The 16503-nt window shown below is 46.9% G+C and overlaps 1 pseudogene; it reads right to left on the bottom strand.

Annotated features, from left to right (window-relative positions):
- Positions 1 to 928: 928 nt before the first annotated feature.
- On the bottom strand, positions 929 to 3377 carry LOC136537270 (asparagine synthetase [glutamine-hydrolyzing] 1-like; annotated as a pseudogene).
- Between the last annotated feature and the right edge of the window lie 13126 nt (positions 3378 to 16503).

Genomic DNA, 16503 nt, shown 5'->3' with positions numbered 1-16503 from the left:
TCTCGCCCTCTCGGTCGCGGGCACTCTCCTCGGCTCCTCCCCTTCTCACCTCGCAGACGCACAGTCGCAGGCTCGCAGCTCGCGCTTCCCTTTCGTGGCCTCGCCTCTTCCGCGCGCGTGGCGACGTCTTCCTCGTGTGCGGTCGTCTTCCTCCCGTGCGGCGTCCCCGGCCATATTCGAGCAGCGACGGCCGGATTCAAGCGTGCCGGCAACCGCCTCCTGGCCCTCCTCCATGCCTCCCCGCAAAGCCCCACCTCTAGGGCGAGCGCACCGGCGGCCGGATCTGCCTCGGGGCCAAGCGTGCCGGTAGCGGCGCCCGTCTCCCTGGCTGCCCTGCCTCCTGCTCTCCCCTTCCCTCTGTGGTCCTCGGGCTGGCCCGGCACGCTGGATGGGCCATGCTTCTCGGAACGGGCCGGCCTGAAAAATGGCCCAACAGGCCGTACCTGGGCCGTTGGCCAGGCACGACTCCCACCTCGGCACGGCCCGCGTGGCATGGTGTGCCATGCTGGCCGGACTCCCTTCGGGCCGTGCCTGGCACCGGCCCGTGCCATGCCGGACCGGGCCGGCCCATTGGCCATCTATACAGCCCGATCGGCTGGGGCTGGCTGGCTGGCCAGCCCTCTCATATGGATACTATTCACATGAACCAGCCAGCGGTACTTTTCTCTCACATAAACGAACCAGCAACGATACGAATCAGCCAACCGAACAGGCTGATAGTCGTTGGATGCTTTCCACGGCTCCACCCACTCGATGGCCGCGGGCGTGCTGCAGGCGATGCTGGGGCCCCACGGCACCGTCTCCCTCGCCGAGTCATGCAAGCATGCATCACGATTCAGCACACCGCCCGTCCCCGAATTAAATTGACTAGCACACGGGTGCAAATGTCGGCGTCAGGCTGAATCACCTTAGGGAAGAGCCTCTCGAATATCATCCAGTTGGCCCCGTTTGAAAAACACTGTTCTACCTGATTTATTATAAGAGAAAAACAATGTTTCAATTAAAAAAACAAGCCAAAAAAGCCGGTTTCTGGGTAAGCCGAAGGAACGGAGCCGCAGTAGGCCTCCTTGTTGACGGGCGTGTTGTACGGGAACATCTGGGCAGCGTTGTTCATCATCTCATCCGTGACCTGAACATTGAGGAACGCACGTTAGTGCTGGTTACTGGTTAGCTAGATGGATGGCCAATCTCGATGATGTCTAGGAGCTGAAGTGGTCATAAATCACCTGCTGTTCAGTGAAGGCTTTGAGGCCATCGATCCAGTTGTAGCCAGCGCTGTCACTAAACTGTTCTTTCTGCCTGTAGAGAATATGCTGCGGATGCATTGCCGGCAGGCATGCCACAAGTGTTAGTTCAGGCTTGAAAACAGAGGTAAAACTACCAGCATCTCTGGATATGTTTTTACCTTGGGCAGGTTAGCAGGTAAGGGTGCTCCTCGTCGTCGAACGCCTTCCTCATGACCCACTTCTCGATGCGGCCCAGGTTCTTGTTATACTGCGTGTGTGCCAGCGTCAAGAAGACATCATCAGAAAACCGGCCAAGAACGACAGAAACAGAGCTGGGGACTGTCACTTTCTCCCCGCCTGAGAAGCCGAGATCATGACGGCGGCAGGGTCGAAACATTTCAGTACCATTTTCCACTCGGGGTCCATGCCCATAGCGACGTTGATGAACTCCTTGTCGAGGAACGGCACGCGGACCTCCAGGCCCCACGCCGATGTCGCCTTGTTGGCACGCAAGCAGTCGTACTGGTGCAGGGCTTTCACCTGCGGAGGATCACGACGGGATCAGAACCGCTTTTCCCCCGAATCCAAACGAAACCGACAAGCGCATGACGAGGTGATGTGCGGCTCGCTGGCGCACCGCCGTACCTTGCGGCAGGTCTCCTTGTGGAACTCCTCCTTGTTGGGAGCGAAGTGGAAGTAGAGGTAGCCGCCCAGGAGCTCGTCGGACCCCTCCCCGGACAGCACCATCTTCACGCCCAGCGACTTGATCTTGCGAGCCATCAGGAACATGGGCGTGCTGGCCCGGATCGTCGTCACGTCGTAGGTCTCGTCGTGGTAGATCACCTCCTCGATCGCGTCGATGCCGTCCTATGGCAAACAAACAAACAAAAAAATGGTCGATTTATTTGCCACTCGTCAGCGTGCGTCATGATAGATCAAGTTCACGGCCAAAAGGGATTTTTACCTGTACGGTGAAATGGAACTCGTGGTGGATGGTTCCGAGGTAGTCGGCGACCTCTCGTGCGGCCTTGAGGTCAGGGGAGCCCTGAAACGTACGTGCCGGCGGGCGAGAGGCAAAGAAAAAACGTCAGCGTCCCGCGATTTCGAGACAAAGACACGCGCATCTCTCAGTGCAAACAAAAAACGAAACAAAACCTCGAGGCCGACGCCAAAGGAGTGGAGCTCGGTGCCGAACTTTTCGGCGGCCTCGGTCGAGGTGGCGCTTGGTCACGGAGGCGACGAGGGAGGAGTCGAGGCCGCCGGAGAGGAGGACACCGAACGGGACGTCAGTCATGAGCCTCTTGATAACCGCCTGCAGCGCATGGGAATCGGGCACATGGCCATGTCAGTGTCAGTAACGGCCGTCTTGTTACCACCGATCGACCCAACAAGTTAAGGCACGCAAAGCTGTCGTGCAACAAGGTCACACCTTCTCGAAGGCCTCTCTGAGGACGAGCGGCTGGTACGGCGCCGTCCGGGGCACCTGCTCCTGGAACCACTGCGGGGTGTACCACCGCCGGAACCCGCCGGCGGCGCTGGAGTAGAGGTGGCCCGGCGGGAAGATCTCGAACCGCACGCAGTCCTCGTTCAGCGCCTTCATCTCGGATGAGATCCAGACGGAACCTGCGGTGGAAGGAAGGCGAGGCGAAAACCGATCGGTCAGCTAGCGTGCGTGTCTGAAATTTGCGCCTGGATGATTGGCCGCGCTGCGAGGATGCCACGCTCTGTCTGTCTGAATCTGATCGGGCACACATGCAGGCGTATACAGAAACGTGAACGCAAAGTGCGCAGAGGCAGCTAACTAGAGAAATCGTACCGTCACTGCCCCAGCCCATGTAGAGCGGGTTGATGCCGATGGCGTCGCGTGCCGCCACGTAGGTCCTGTCGCGGGTGTCGTAGAGCACGAACGCGAAGACCCAGTCCAGCAAGTCGACGAAGTTCTCGCCGTACTTCTCGTACTAGAGACGAGACGACGCCGACAACAAACAGAGAAGGTTGGCATCAACGTCTAGAACGTGTATTTTATTTATTTTGTTGTGTTTATTACGTCTATCTACCCTTAGGTCTCGTTAGACGTGCTTAGAGTTTTCAAGGATAACGTTAAGTAGGTTACAAAAGAAGTTACTATTCAGGTACGAGCAGACCATCCATGATTGGATAACAGAGGGCACTATATCACATAATTGTGGATATCCCAGCAGAACATTGAATCTCTTTAAATTAAATCCGTTGCGGAATTTGAATTCCTTGTCCCTTATCGCGAAAGGAATCCTTGTTGTCTGAATCTTTCCTTGCAATACTCCTCTGATTCTGTGGTCTATGACCCCACCGCCTTGATTGCGTGTAAGTTAGTAATAGTTGCCTGGTTAATAACTTATGGTGCCACGGCGAAACCGAGGGCCCCTGTGGAACAGTTGCCACGGAGGACGCTGCTCGGCACGCGCTGGTATCGAGGTTGTTGACTAGCACCTTTACCAAGTTACACCGCCGTACCGCTCTTAATATAAAATATTCTTCTTGGAAATATTCGGGTGTTCGAACGAGAAATCCATAACAGGTTGATGAAATAGTGTTCCCTCAAAGTAAACAAGAGAATGTGGTTTTGGAGGAAGCATGTATGTCGCGATCTCAGGTTGGCGCATATTGTGGTCAAGGAAGGGAAGAAAACGAAGAGCAACAAGGAAAAGTTAGTACACGAGTAGTCTGGAGTGATCGAAGCGCCTGAGTTGACGTGATGTCCCAACCCCTGTGTCCGGTTTGACCACGCTACACACGTTGAGTTACTTTCGCTGCGTGTCCTACGGACGCTATCGATACCAGGACCCACTTGCGTTTCACTCTCGTTTGGCTGTGCAGTGCTCGCTTTGTGCACTCGCTTTGTGCGCTTTCTCTCTCTTTTCCGCACCCTGTCGGCTCTCGATCCTCGCCTTCGTACCTGTACCGGACCCCCCTTCTTTTTCTTCTTTGGGGACACGGCCGCTCGCACGCCTCCCTCGTCAAGCGAATCCCCTCCCCTCTCCCTTATCCTCCCTCCGCTCAAGCTCGCGCAGGGAGCGCACCATGGTCGACTTTTTCCCCACCTCGTGAACCATCAGTGTCTCCCATCCACGCCGCCTCCACTTCCGGTGCACTGCGCTCCCACCTCTGTTCACCACTATAAGATGCCCTTGCTCTCCTCTTGCATCCCCATTCCCCTCGAATCCGAAGCAGAGATACGAGATCCGGTCGTCGTTCGTGGAACTAGGGTCGCCGCAGAGGTGATTGTGTAAACTGAGAAGAAGAAGGGATCTGGTTTTTGTCAAAGAAGTTCAAGTCCACCTCTGGTTAGTTTAAGTCTTAGGGTTCATGATGATCGATTTTTCACCCTCATGTTTCTGGATCTGTTGGACATACGTCATGTTTTGGTTGATCATTATCTTGTTGTTTCTCCATTGTCCTCGTCTATCTCGACTCCTGGATTAACTTTTTGGTTGTACTAGGTTTGTTCTTAATCATATATCCCTAAATCCTTGCGTGGTTTAAAGGGCGAAGCCGTGTAACCTCCTGTGTACCTTCAGGTCTATGAAATGTAATCGTGTTTTCCCTTGTGGTTCTTGCTCTGAATCTCGGGACGAGATTCTTTTAAGGGGGGAAGGTTGTAACACCTCGGGTGTTACGAGCTAACTTAGCACCTAAGTTAAGGTCTCGGAGAAATCAAGCCGAACGGGTTTTCGAATTTTTAACAAGTTAGAACACGTATGAAACAGGAAAGCGATCTCGGTAAACAAAAATAAGATATAACTTGTGTATAGTGTTTATATAAAATGATGAGCGAATAGGGTAGATACGAATGCAACTGTAATTTTCGGAAGTGAATATTGTAACTAGGGTTTTTAGGAGCTCAAACATCGAATCTATGATTCAACGGGAACTTTCGTTGAATCGACAAGAATTTGGATTGTGTTTAAAATATCATTTTTGACGAATTAAATTGAGTAAAATAGTTAAAAGGTGCTCAGATGTTTTGCTCCTATGGGTTAGTAGGAAGTATGGGCTATTGCAGGGAGTACGGGTTGGTCGAGGTTAATAGGGTTAGGCCTTTTAGAAATTAGGGCAAAAGTGTTAAAAGTTGCATAGCTCCAATCGAAGTTTTTGACTTTTCAAAGTCGGAAAAAGGAAGTAGACAATGTTGTTTTGACATCCAAATTCTAACAATAATTGTTAGGCACCAACTTCATGTTCTCGTACTGTTGGTTGTCCCTGAGTGTGCACTTGAGCATGGCTTAGGTGGTAGTGGTGTTGGGTGTTACGATACCCTCGTAAATTTGCTCTAACTTCGTTAAAACGTGTCTGAATCATGTCGTTGGCAATCCGTTCATGAACGGGCGTTCAGAGTGACGAGCCCATGTTGGCATACATCTATCTTCTCCTCTAGTTGCTCCCTGCTCTTGGTGATTGCTTCACCAGATAGTAGGCACTACTGGCTGTAGGATAGGGAAATTAGTTGAACTTCATCCAGGATCGTTAGTAGTTTTTGGCTCGCTTTAAAAACCGTGTTTAGCACTGTTGGTCCCATGGGCGCGGTCACCATCTGAGCGCGAGCGCTGCCGCTGTCGAGTTCCAACTGTGGCCAGGCCACTACCGCTAGCCAGCTTGTGACTGGCTGACGCCGTGCGGCCTTGCCCAGGGCGACAGATGGTCCTAGCTGGCTACGGCTGGTCCCGCTGCTGCACGCGCACCGCGCTCGCACGGCTGGTCGCTGGGCCACGCTAGGGTTGCGGCTGCATCGCGTGATCGACGTGGTGCTCGCCCCGCCCCTCATCCTACCTACCAGGCTAGTCCTTAAGCTGGAACCTTGTTGTCATGACGAGTCGAGGGCCGGACGCAGCGGCGATGGGACGCTTCCCTACCCTGTTTTGCCCGCTAGCCAAAATAGGCGATCTTGCTTGGGTCCTACCGCTTGTTGCTATGAATGTCGCGCCAAGCCGCTTGGTCTCGTCACTTGTGTGCATGAGCTCGCTCTACCACCGCCAACCGGAGCCCCACTTTAACACGCCCTACCGCTTGAGCTCATCCGCATGCTTTTGCCCACAACGTGGCCTCAGCCTGGGCACCGCGCCCCGCCTTTCAAATTTGCCTAGCCCATGGTTTTTTAGCCCATCTCTTCACGTCAGTAAGTAGCAGGGAGAGCTAGCTAGCCGCCTCAACCGCATCTGGCCACGGTAGAGTCCTACGTCGCGACAATTTGGTGATTAGCTCGTCGTGGGCCATGTTCGCCGCCGTGACCTTGGACTGGGGAGAGAGGTAGGATTGGAGCAGTAATAGTTCAATTGCTTGTGGCTATAAACTCGCCTTGACTCACGCCCTCTGGTGCTCGTGCGGTTTTGGCCAGGAAGCTCACCATCGGTGTAGTGACGCGTCGGTGCCGCGCTCAGAATGCCACTACATGGATCGGCCGCACGTGGCCCGGCCATCTCGGCACCCCTCCACCTCAGCCGCCACTGCAGCTCGAATCCCGATGAGCTATTGGTGCTGTAGGTCGTTGGGACAGACGCGTCGCCGTCGCGATTAGCCGCTCACCACTACAGCTCTTGGTAGTGTACCACCGAGCCTCTAACCGCCGCCTGCCTCTGAGGGTTTAGCCATAGGTAGTGGTAGGTTCGTGGTTGCTGTCGCAGTAAGTCTAGCGTGATTGGTGCAGCCGCTGTTGCCGTCGGTGCGCCGCGCCGTCGCGTGTGGGCACACTGGGAACCGCCCCATTGCGAAGGTAGCTCTTTCCGAGGTGTTTTGTGCAAAGACCTAGTCTAGAGAAACAGTACCTCACTGCGTCGTTTGATTTCCATAGAGCACATGCCCTCCTTTGCAAAAATGGTCACGCGCGCGGGCTCCCCTGTCTTGAGCCGTTGCTAGGCCAGCCATTGTGCGCGGCCACGCCTCGCGTTGGGCTGCTAGGCCGAGTAAGTGGCCACCGGCCCTTTTCTTTTCTAAAGTGTTTCCAAATTTAATTGCTAAAAGCAAACTTGTAAATTCAATAGAAAATTTTGTAGTTAACCAAAAATTGTGAAACTAATTTTGTTAAGGTCATAAAATTATGATCCATTTGCTAGTATATTTTGTTCACCTAGTTTCATAATACTTTCAAGAGTAACCTAATTAATTTGAATACTTAATATTGCGAAAACACAAACTTGTAGGAATTGCTGTGGCAAATTGGTAGTAGTGTTGGCTCTAGAATTTTTACACCAAAATCCTAACATTTTTAGGCGCCTACGGTAATTTTTGCGGCTCTAGAATAATTGTTTTGCTAGGATAGCTAATGAGCCCTAGTTTATATATATATATATATATATATATATGTATGTATATATTAAACAAAATAAAGAAATACTTTGAAATGGTATAACTAAAATACTATGGTAAAATAGCGCGTTGTCGACAACATGAGTACATTGCTTAGTACGTTAGTCATTAAAGCCAGCTCGTTGGCTTAGCAATGTAATCATATTTTAGAGTGGCGATTGTCGTGATTATTTATGTTTCCACGCTGCATCCACGAATGTCATAATAGGAACCACGATGGATCGTGGAGTCGACCGGAGTAGCAAAAAAGATGGCGTCTGGATGATCGTGTCGCCACAATGGAATGCTAACTGTTGGTTATATCCTACCTAGGCAAGCCCCGGTGCATAACCCCTATTATTCTGCACTTGAATTTATGCTTGTGCATTAAGTTTTAAGGAGTTGAATGAAAACCACTTGCATATATATATATCCTTATCCTATGAGTCCTACTAGTATGTCAGAATCGTATAGATACCTATGCTATAGGATTTGGTATAAGTCGAGTGATTACCAGTCACTCGTGAGAGATAGGAAAGATGTTATTGTTGTTATTATATTACTATCACATGGAATATATATGGATGATAATTGGAGACCGGGCGAAAAGGTACTTTGGATCTGGACTTGGTTAGGCATTCGAGCGAGGCTCGGATTGCATTTGTTCCACCTATGTCGATTGAGGACCGTCCATTGCTGTGGATGATAGTCAGGTCACAGACTTATTATCTTGAGCACATACTTGCTTATGGAAGCTGAAAGGCTCGTTACGCTCTTTGTCGCGGGTTCTGGCTCTTTCTGGACCGACTAATTGGAGGCGGGGAAAGGTGGAGGTCTAAGCACCATACTGAGACTGGGTCTCAAGTGTGGGGGCTTGGAGTCCAAGTTTGGACGGAGAACTAGACCCCTTAACAGGAGTGGATCGGGTTGGTCTTGTTTGTTCCTGGGGTACAAACGAGGCGTGTGTTTCGGGATACCTAGCTAGGATACATTGATTCGCGAATCGCCGTTTTTGTGAGACGGGAGCTCCATGCATACTGCCATGCTTTGAGATAGAGGACAAGGAGATCAGCGAGGGTGTCCTAACCGAGAAGGAGGCCCGAAGCTCATCCAGTTCGAGTCACCAAGGTGGAGGCCCAAATCAAGTTCGAGCCTATCTTGGGTTCTAGGACTAGTCTATCATAAAACTGATCACACGGTCGCGTCTAGGCTATGTTTTCGACAATCCACATATGGATGGAAAGCTAATTAGATAAGGAAGCCAATGCAAGTGGTCTTATGTCAAAAGCCCTTCGGAATCAACGGGAATCGTCAATACAATTCAGCGTCCAGAATCTGCCAGGGTGCTGCGACACCGTCTTTTGGTCCGTTGGACCGTGTATCGTATTTGGGCCCATTAGGGGCGCGTCCAGGGGGGTGACGTCCGGGGCTCTATAATTAGCAGTCGTCGCTCTCCTTAGGTTTTGGTTTTTGTTTAGTTCTTGATTTCCTCATGAAACAGACGCCGTTTTGCCGCAACTGTGCCGTCAAGGCCGCTTGCTGTGAACCAGGGCCCCGGTTCTTGATCTTGTTCACCTGTGGCGATTAGTCCTTTCGAATAAAGACATGAACTCTTTCTCGTTATCATAAGCCTCATATTTATTTGCAATTTTAGATTGCATTCATCCCGTTCTTGCTTGTGTTCTCAATTCGCTTGCAGGAAAGCCTTCTCGGTGAGGTGAATCGCGTTCGCGTGGTTGATAACCAACGGAGCAGTGGTGTAAATTTTGCGGGGGTCCGAATTAGTCTTGGTTCGAAGCCTAGATCATGAACGTCGAGTCTCCACCAATCGACGCTATCGTACCTATCGGAAGATCGGGCCTTGTCTACATCAAGTGGTATCAGAGATCTTGTTGCCCGTTGGGTATACTTTTATTTTCCCTTTTAGATTGTTACTGTTTTTGCTTTACGTATAGTCCACAAAAAGCCAAAAAAATATATACACCGTCTCATATTCCCTGTCCTATAGCCTCGTTGTACCATGCAATTTCATCTCTGTTTCGCGTTGTTGAGTTTGTGTTCTAGGGCAAGTTCTGGTTGCTAGTTATAGATCGTTTTTAGTCCAGTTTGTGTCTTTTCCTTTGTTGTTCATCATAATCCATGAACACCTTCACGTCTTGCTGTGTTTCCTTTGTAGCCATCAAACCCTAGTCCACGCCATCTAATTTGTTACACTTATCTTCACTGTTTGCATCTATCCATAACCGCCGTAATAACTTTTGCGCGCATTGTTCCTGTTTTATCCTCTAATTCGGAGTCAGTTCTCAAAACTGGTCTAGTTTTCGCATACGAACTCTGATTTCGACGTTCCATATATCAAAATTGATCAGAAAAAAATTCAAATCTGTTCGTCCCTCGCTTTGCTGGGTTCGGAAAATTTTATTTTGGCCAAAAACTGGTCACAAGATCCTCTTTTCGTGGTCACAAGTTTTTGTCAATTCTGAGCACGACTTCTAAATTTGCCATAGGCCACGCCTTTCACTTGTTTAAGCTCATATTTTCTGTGATTACTTCTTTTGTGCTCCTAAGTAAAGAAAAAATATCAAAAAAAAAGAAAAAGAAAAATTTAAAGAATTCCAAAAAAACAACGACAGCCCAAAAATAGAGAAAAAAGAGGGGCAAAAGTGGAATAATATCTAGAGGAGTACATAGAGAGCGTCATTTGAGCTGTGTTTGCATGTGCTGATTTCTGCCTTGTTCCTAATCATATTCCTGCTGTTCACATCACTTGATACATCTGGTACTTGGAACGTGAATAGGCCAGCAACTAAGACAAGTACTCGGGATTACTTATTCAGCTTTGCTATTCAGTTGCGAATATTGCTATTCCTTGCTACTATATTGTGTCTGTCCAAGCTCCACTTTCTTTTAACCAAGTATAGGTTCGCCTTGCAACTATTACACTCAAGCTACAATGGTATCACAGTCACCGACCGATTGCACCGCCTGTTGCTTTGGTAAGAACACTTGTAAGACCGTGGCAAGATGCTTGAGCGTGTGTGACTTTACTTCTTGACCACATCCTATAGTAGCTGATAGGAAAATACATACTTGTGTGTTTTCTTGTTTGATGCTAACAATGACAGGTTACAACATGTACCGATATGAGACATCAATGATGCATGAGCCACGCACTATTGCTGCTACACCTCCTCCCGTAGGTTAATCTATTCTTTCTTCCCCGCCTACTTATGATGGTATTGGTGCTGATGAGTATATTGAGTGGGAAACTAAAATAGATAATATTTTTGCATAAAGTTATATGTGCGAACGGAGGAAGATTAAAAATGCAACTAGTGTTTTGAGATAATCTGCATTAACTTGGTGGGAGTCTTTAAGTTTTTTAGATAAACCTCACACATAAAATGATATGAAAGATCTTATGAGAGAAAAATTTGTTAATCCATCTCTTGTAATTAATTCGAATGATGAGGTGCATCAACTAGATCAATTTCTTGTTATTCCTCCTGCTATGCCTAACCTTTTGTAGGACAATGTACAAAAGAGCGAGGATGACATGACATAAAATGAGATGCTCACAACCTCATGTGAAAATTCAGAACCATCAACTATTACTTCTGCTGAACTTGAGAGCAAAGGTAATGCCCATGATGCTAAACTCACGAAAGGTGAGAGTTCTCTTGATGTGCTGAATTTTTCTACCAATCATGCTATGATAGAGCAAATTTTAGTAGAGCCTTCGCTTGATTTACCGTTGTCACAAGATTATTTGCTTGATGTTCCTTGTGACAAAGATGACTTGCATGACGATATTTATGTTATACCCATGCAGTCATTGAAGAATGATCATGCTATATGTGTGCTGAAATCGAACACTTATGCTGAAAATAGACTTGTTATTCATAATGCTAGTGAAGTTGATGAGCTAAAATTGTTGTCTTCTTTAAATACTTTGGGTTACATTGAATTTGATGTTCTGTGTAATCTTAGTTCTCTAGAGGAGAAACTTTATGCATATACTGATTTGCCATGGTTCTCTAGACATACATATCATGTTTTTGGCAAATATAACAACCAAGAACAATATTTGATACAACGAGTTTACATTTGTACAAATCCGAATTCTTCTTTTGTTGTGCAAAGTAATGATCAACTAGAGGACACTAAAATCAACACTATTGTTATGCCATATTCCTCTAGTTTTGCTTTTCGAACACAAGTAAAATCCAAAAAAAGGGAGCATATGTTTCTTGTTAGTACTAATCTTTTGCAGGATAGTATTGGCAAAGATCGTGTGTATTTCAATCGAGCAGACTACATGTCTGTAGGACAAGACATGCTACAAACCTGGACCTATGGTCATATTCTTTCTCACAATAATGTCCATTCCCATTATTTTGGAAACCTCGTTGTCCTCATGTTGTGCAAGATCGACTTCAAGCAAAATCGACACCGAGGACGGGTTTTCATCAAGAAAGGGAGGATGATAAGGACATGATTTTCATGCATACGGCCATTCTTGGAGATAGAGGACAAGGAGATCAGTGAGGGTGTCCTAACCGAGAAGGAGGCCTGAAGCTCATTCGGTTTGAGTCACCAAGGGGAGGCCCAAATCAAGTTTGAGCCCATCTCGGGTTCCAGGACCAGTCTATCATAAAATTGGTCACACAGGCACGTCCAGGCTCTGTTTTCGACGATCCACATATGGATGGAAATCTAATTAGATAAGGAAGCCAATGCAAGTGGTCTTACGTCAAAAGCCCTTCGAAATCAACGGGAATCGTCAAAACAATTTAGCATCCAGAATCTGCCAGGGTGCTGCGACACCGTCTTTTGGTCCGTTGGACCGTGTATCGTGTTTGGGCCCATTAGGGGCGCGTCTAGGGGGTGACGTCTAGGGCTTTATAATTAGCAGCCGTTGCTCTCCTTAGGGTTTGGGTTTTATTTAGTTCTTGATTTCCTCATGAAACAGACGTCGTTTTGCTGTAACTGTGCCGCCAAAGCCGCTTGCTGTGAACCAGGGCCCCGGTTCTTGATCTTGTTCGCCTGTGGCGATTAGTCCTTTCGAATAAAGACCTGAACTCCTCGTTATCATAAGCCTCATATTTATTTGCAATTTTAGATTGCGTTCATCCTATTCTTGATTCTGTTCTCGATTCACTTGCAGGAAAGCCTTCTCGGCGAGGTGAATCGCGTTCACGTGGTTGATAACCAACGGAGCAGTGGTGTACCGGTTGTGGGGGTCTGAATTAGTCTTGGTTCGAAGCCTAGATCATGAACGTCGAGTCTCCACCAATCGACGCTATCATACCTATCGGAAGATCGGGCCTTTGCTCCGTTGGTTATCAACCACGCGAACGTGATTGACCTCGCCGAGAAGGCTTTCCTACAAGCGAATCGAAAACACAAGCAAGAATGAGATGAACGCAATCTGGAATTGTAAATAAATATGAGGCTTATGATAATGAGAAAGAGTTCAGGTCTTTATTCGAAAGGACTAATCGCCACAGGCGAACAAGATCAAGAACCGGGGCCCTGGTTCACAGCAAGCGGCCTTGGCGGCACAGTTGGAGTAAAACGACGTCTGTTTCATGAGAAAATCAAGAACTAAACAAAACCCAAACCCTAAGGAGAGTGACGACTGCTAATTATAAAGTCCCAGACGTCACCCCCCTAGACGTGCCCCTAATGGTCCCAAACACGATACACGGTCCAACAGACCAAAAGAAGGTGTCGCAGCACCCTGGCAGATTCTGGATGCTGAATTGCTTTGACGATTCCTATTGATTCCAAAGGGCTTTTGATGTAAGACCACCTGCATTGGGTTCCTTATCTAATTAGCTTTCCACCCATATGTGGATCGTCGAAAACGGAGCCTGGACGCGCCTGTGTGACCAGTTTTATGACAGACTGGTCCTGGAACCCGAGATGGGCACGAACTTGATTTGGGCCTCCACCTTTGTGACTCAAACCGGATGAGCTTCGGGACTCCTTCTTGGTTAGGACACCCTAGCTGATCTCCTTGGCTATGGTCTAGCACCGTAGTAAGAACTGGAATATGAAAGTTGGTAAAACGGTTCTGATTGCTCACTACCTGCTTGAAAGTAGCATAGGTGCTTACATAGAATGGATAGTTAATGGATTAATGATTACTGCTAATAAAATTTAATATAAGGACGCACGTTTAGTAATACTTCCGTAGATGCAATAACCCACATACCAAATAAGCCTTGCATATCCTTGAAGTCTTTTATTTTCCTCCTGTCGGGTAAGTCTTGCTGAGTACAATCAAGTACTCAGGGTTTTATTCCCCCTGTTGTAGGTGACCGATGGATGGTAGACGATTTTTATGTGTGGAAACCTCCTGGTGGGCTCAGAGAGGATTCCTTTCATGCTACGACCATAGTGTTTATTTATAACACTCACTAAAAGTTTTAGAAGAAAAGTTTTATGATTCACCATTAATCTTTATTTCCGCTGTAATTCTGATCATATGTTGTTCTTCGCTGTAAGATAAAAATGTAAACCTAAAATGTATAAACTCTTTTACATGTAAAACCGTCTTAATTCTGTCATTGCATTCAACTTGTTTAAGTACTCTAACGTTGTAATAAAGTGATATAAGAAATGGTTAATAATGTTGTAAGCTTTATTCTCTCATTTATGATCCTGATTGAAAAATGTGGATTTTTGAGTTCTTTCTTGGGGTGTGCTCGATGGAACAACATGATTTAGTGCACTCTCTTGGGTACTTAGTGTCTAATGGAAGACAAGTACTCTTGGGAGGGCATTAGATTAGGCGGTTCTGCCAAAATCTCAGTCCGTTTGTTGCTTGTCTCGCCTATGGTGATGGAAGATCTCCTGCTTTCTGTATTCATCTTCATCTACTTGCAACTACCAGATAGCATAAATCTATGTCGAGCACCGCCCTGCCCATCCACCCTCTTCGTGTTATGTGGTAGACTAGTAGTGATTCAAGAAGGAAAAGGGCAACATAGTCGAAGGAGTTGAAGCAGATGCATCATCTCCGCTCAGCAAGCTCATCAATGTTATGAGCTGCTTCTGCACTAGTGTCTTCATTTAGCAAGCTCTGGAAGGCCGGTCAGTGTCAAAGATATGGATGTATATACTCCCTTGCATCATCTCTCCATCACATTTCTAGTTTTATTCAGTCCATCTAGATGAGCAACATAGGTTGGACCACAGGATGACCCACAAAAGATGGTGTTTCTGCATGTATTTTTGTTTTTACATTGACACAATGGTGGTACCCCCAAAGAGTCCAGTCATGATTTGATCTAAATTTCTGACCTCAAATTTGGGCGTTAATTTCAATTTATTCAGTTCCGAGCTTCAATTTAAAACTCTGTTAAGCAAATTTGTTGTCCCCAAATAGTCTATATATATGTTTCCGGATTATCCAAACAACAGCTATACAAGGGAAAAATATTACAGTCGTTTTCTTGTGCACAAGGAAATACAAGTGTAACATAATTACATGTGAAAAGCATCACAGGACTTCCAAACAGGGCCTTAGAGTATTCATTTCTCGGGACTGGTATGGCATATCTCCTATCTACTCCAATTCACAATTATCATGTTATTTTCCTTAATACTTTTTGTTCTTCTTGAATAGGTGTTCTTCTTTATAATTACTAATAAACATGTCCGCACATTATAACAGGACATATAATTTGTTGTGCGGTGTTCGTGCTAGTGATAATCTGCACAAGTATTAGTTGCTGCAATTATGAAGATGGAGGGGAAGGAAGCGTGAAGAAAATGGAGGGATAGAAGATGAAGGAATCATAAATGGAAGTCGGCCCCTTTGGATTTTGTATGCGTCCATCATATCACTTACCACAACTTGTATCAGATATTGCGCGAAGAAGAAGCTAGGGCATCTCATGAGGGTGCGATGTTGGCGTCACAATAATAGATCAAAGAACTAACAATCCTAGAACTCATTTGACTACGAATCTTTGGTTGAAGAGTAAACTAGGATGGTGTAATACACTTAGGTCTTATTCAAGTAGGGGCCCTTTGGAACACAGGAATTTCACAGAAGTTGTATAGTAATTTCATAGGAATCAATTCATTTTTCATAAGAAAAACGCAGGAAAAGTAAAAAAAGAATCCCACGTTCCAAAGGGGGCTCAATCCCTAATGCAAAGGGTTTGAGGAGATTGAGGGGATTTTGACTTCTAGGGGGCTAAAGCCCCCCTCAATCCCGTCCAATCTCCTTAGATTTGGGATTAATCGAACAAGCCCTTAGGGAGATAAAAAAATAGCCATTGTTTTAGGACTTCAAATCAAGCGAGGATTTCAGATTTTTTGCAACCCTCATATGGACTATCTACACTGTTAAATTACATTGGGATTCATATGGCAAGAGGTAGTAGATGAAAAGAATCATAAGAGGTGAGAAAATCATGTGTTGAGATTTGTGTGGTAGGAGGGATTGGAAATGAATGACCATGATAATCTATGTGGTCGCATGCGTGTGTAGGAAGGATTTCCCCTTAGAATGGTGTGAACATTATTAGAAGGGTGTGAAATGTATGGTTGCTCATGAGCTCTCACACTTAGTGAAAAGGGTATGGTGCATTGTGCTATGTGCTCCTTTTTGTGTTCTAGAACTCGTGACTGTAATTTCTATTGTGAGAAAATAATAAAACATCCTTTCTCAAAACAAAGGTGAAGATTGAAAAATGACCAAATCTTTTTAGAGAAAATTACTTTAATGCCATCCAAGTATAGCAGCGATTGGCCGGCCACAGAGCACGTGAATCCTTATCCCCAGTGCATCCTCTCTATCCTCCCTGTGTCTCCATCCCTCTCTCCCTGTGAACACAAAATGCTTGTCTCTATCTCCCTCACTCCCTCCCCCTCCCTCTCCCCCTCCCTCTCCCTCCCTATGGGTTTTGACAGCGTGTCGACATGGTGGCCTGGCCCAGCA

Source organism: Miscanthus floridulus, chromosome 2 (genome assembly GCF_019320115.1).
Source record: "Miscanthus floridulus cultivar M001 chromosome 2, ASM1932011v1, whole genome shotgun sequence".
Classification (NCBI taxonomy): Eukaryota; Viridiplantae; Streptophyta; class Magnoliopsida; order Poales; family Poaceae; genus Miscanthus; species Miscanthus floridulus.
This window is presented reverse-complemented; position numbering and strand designations above follow the sequence as displayed.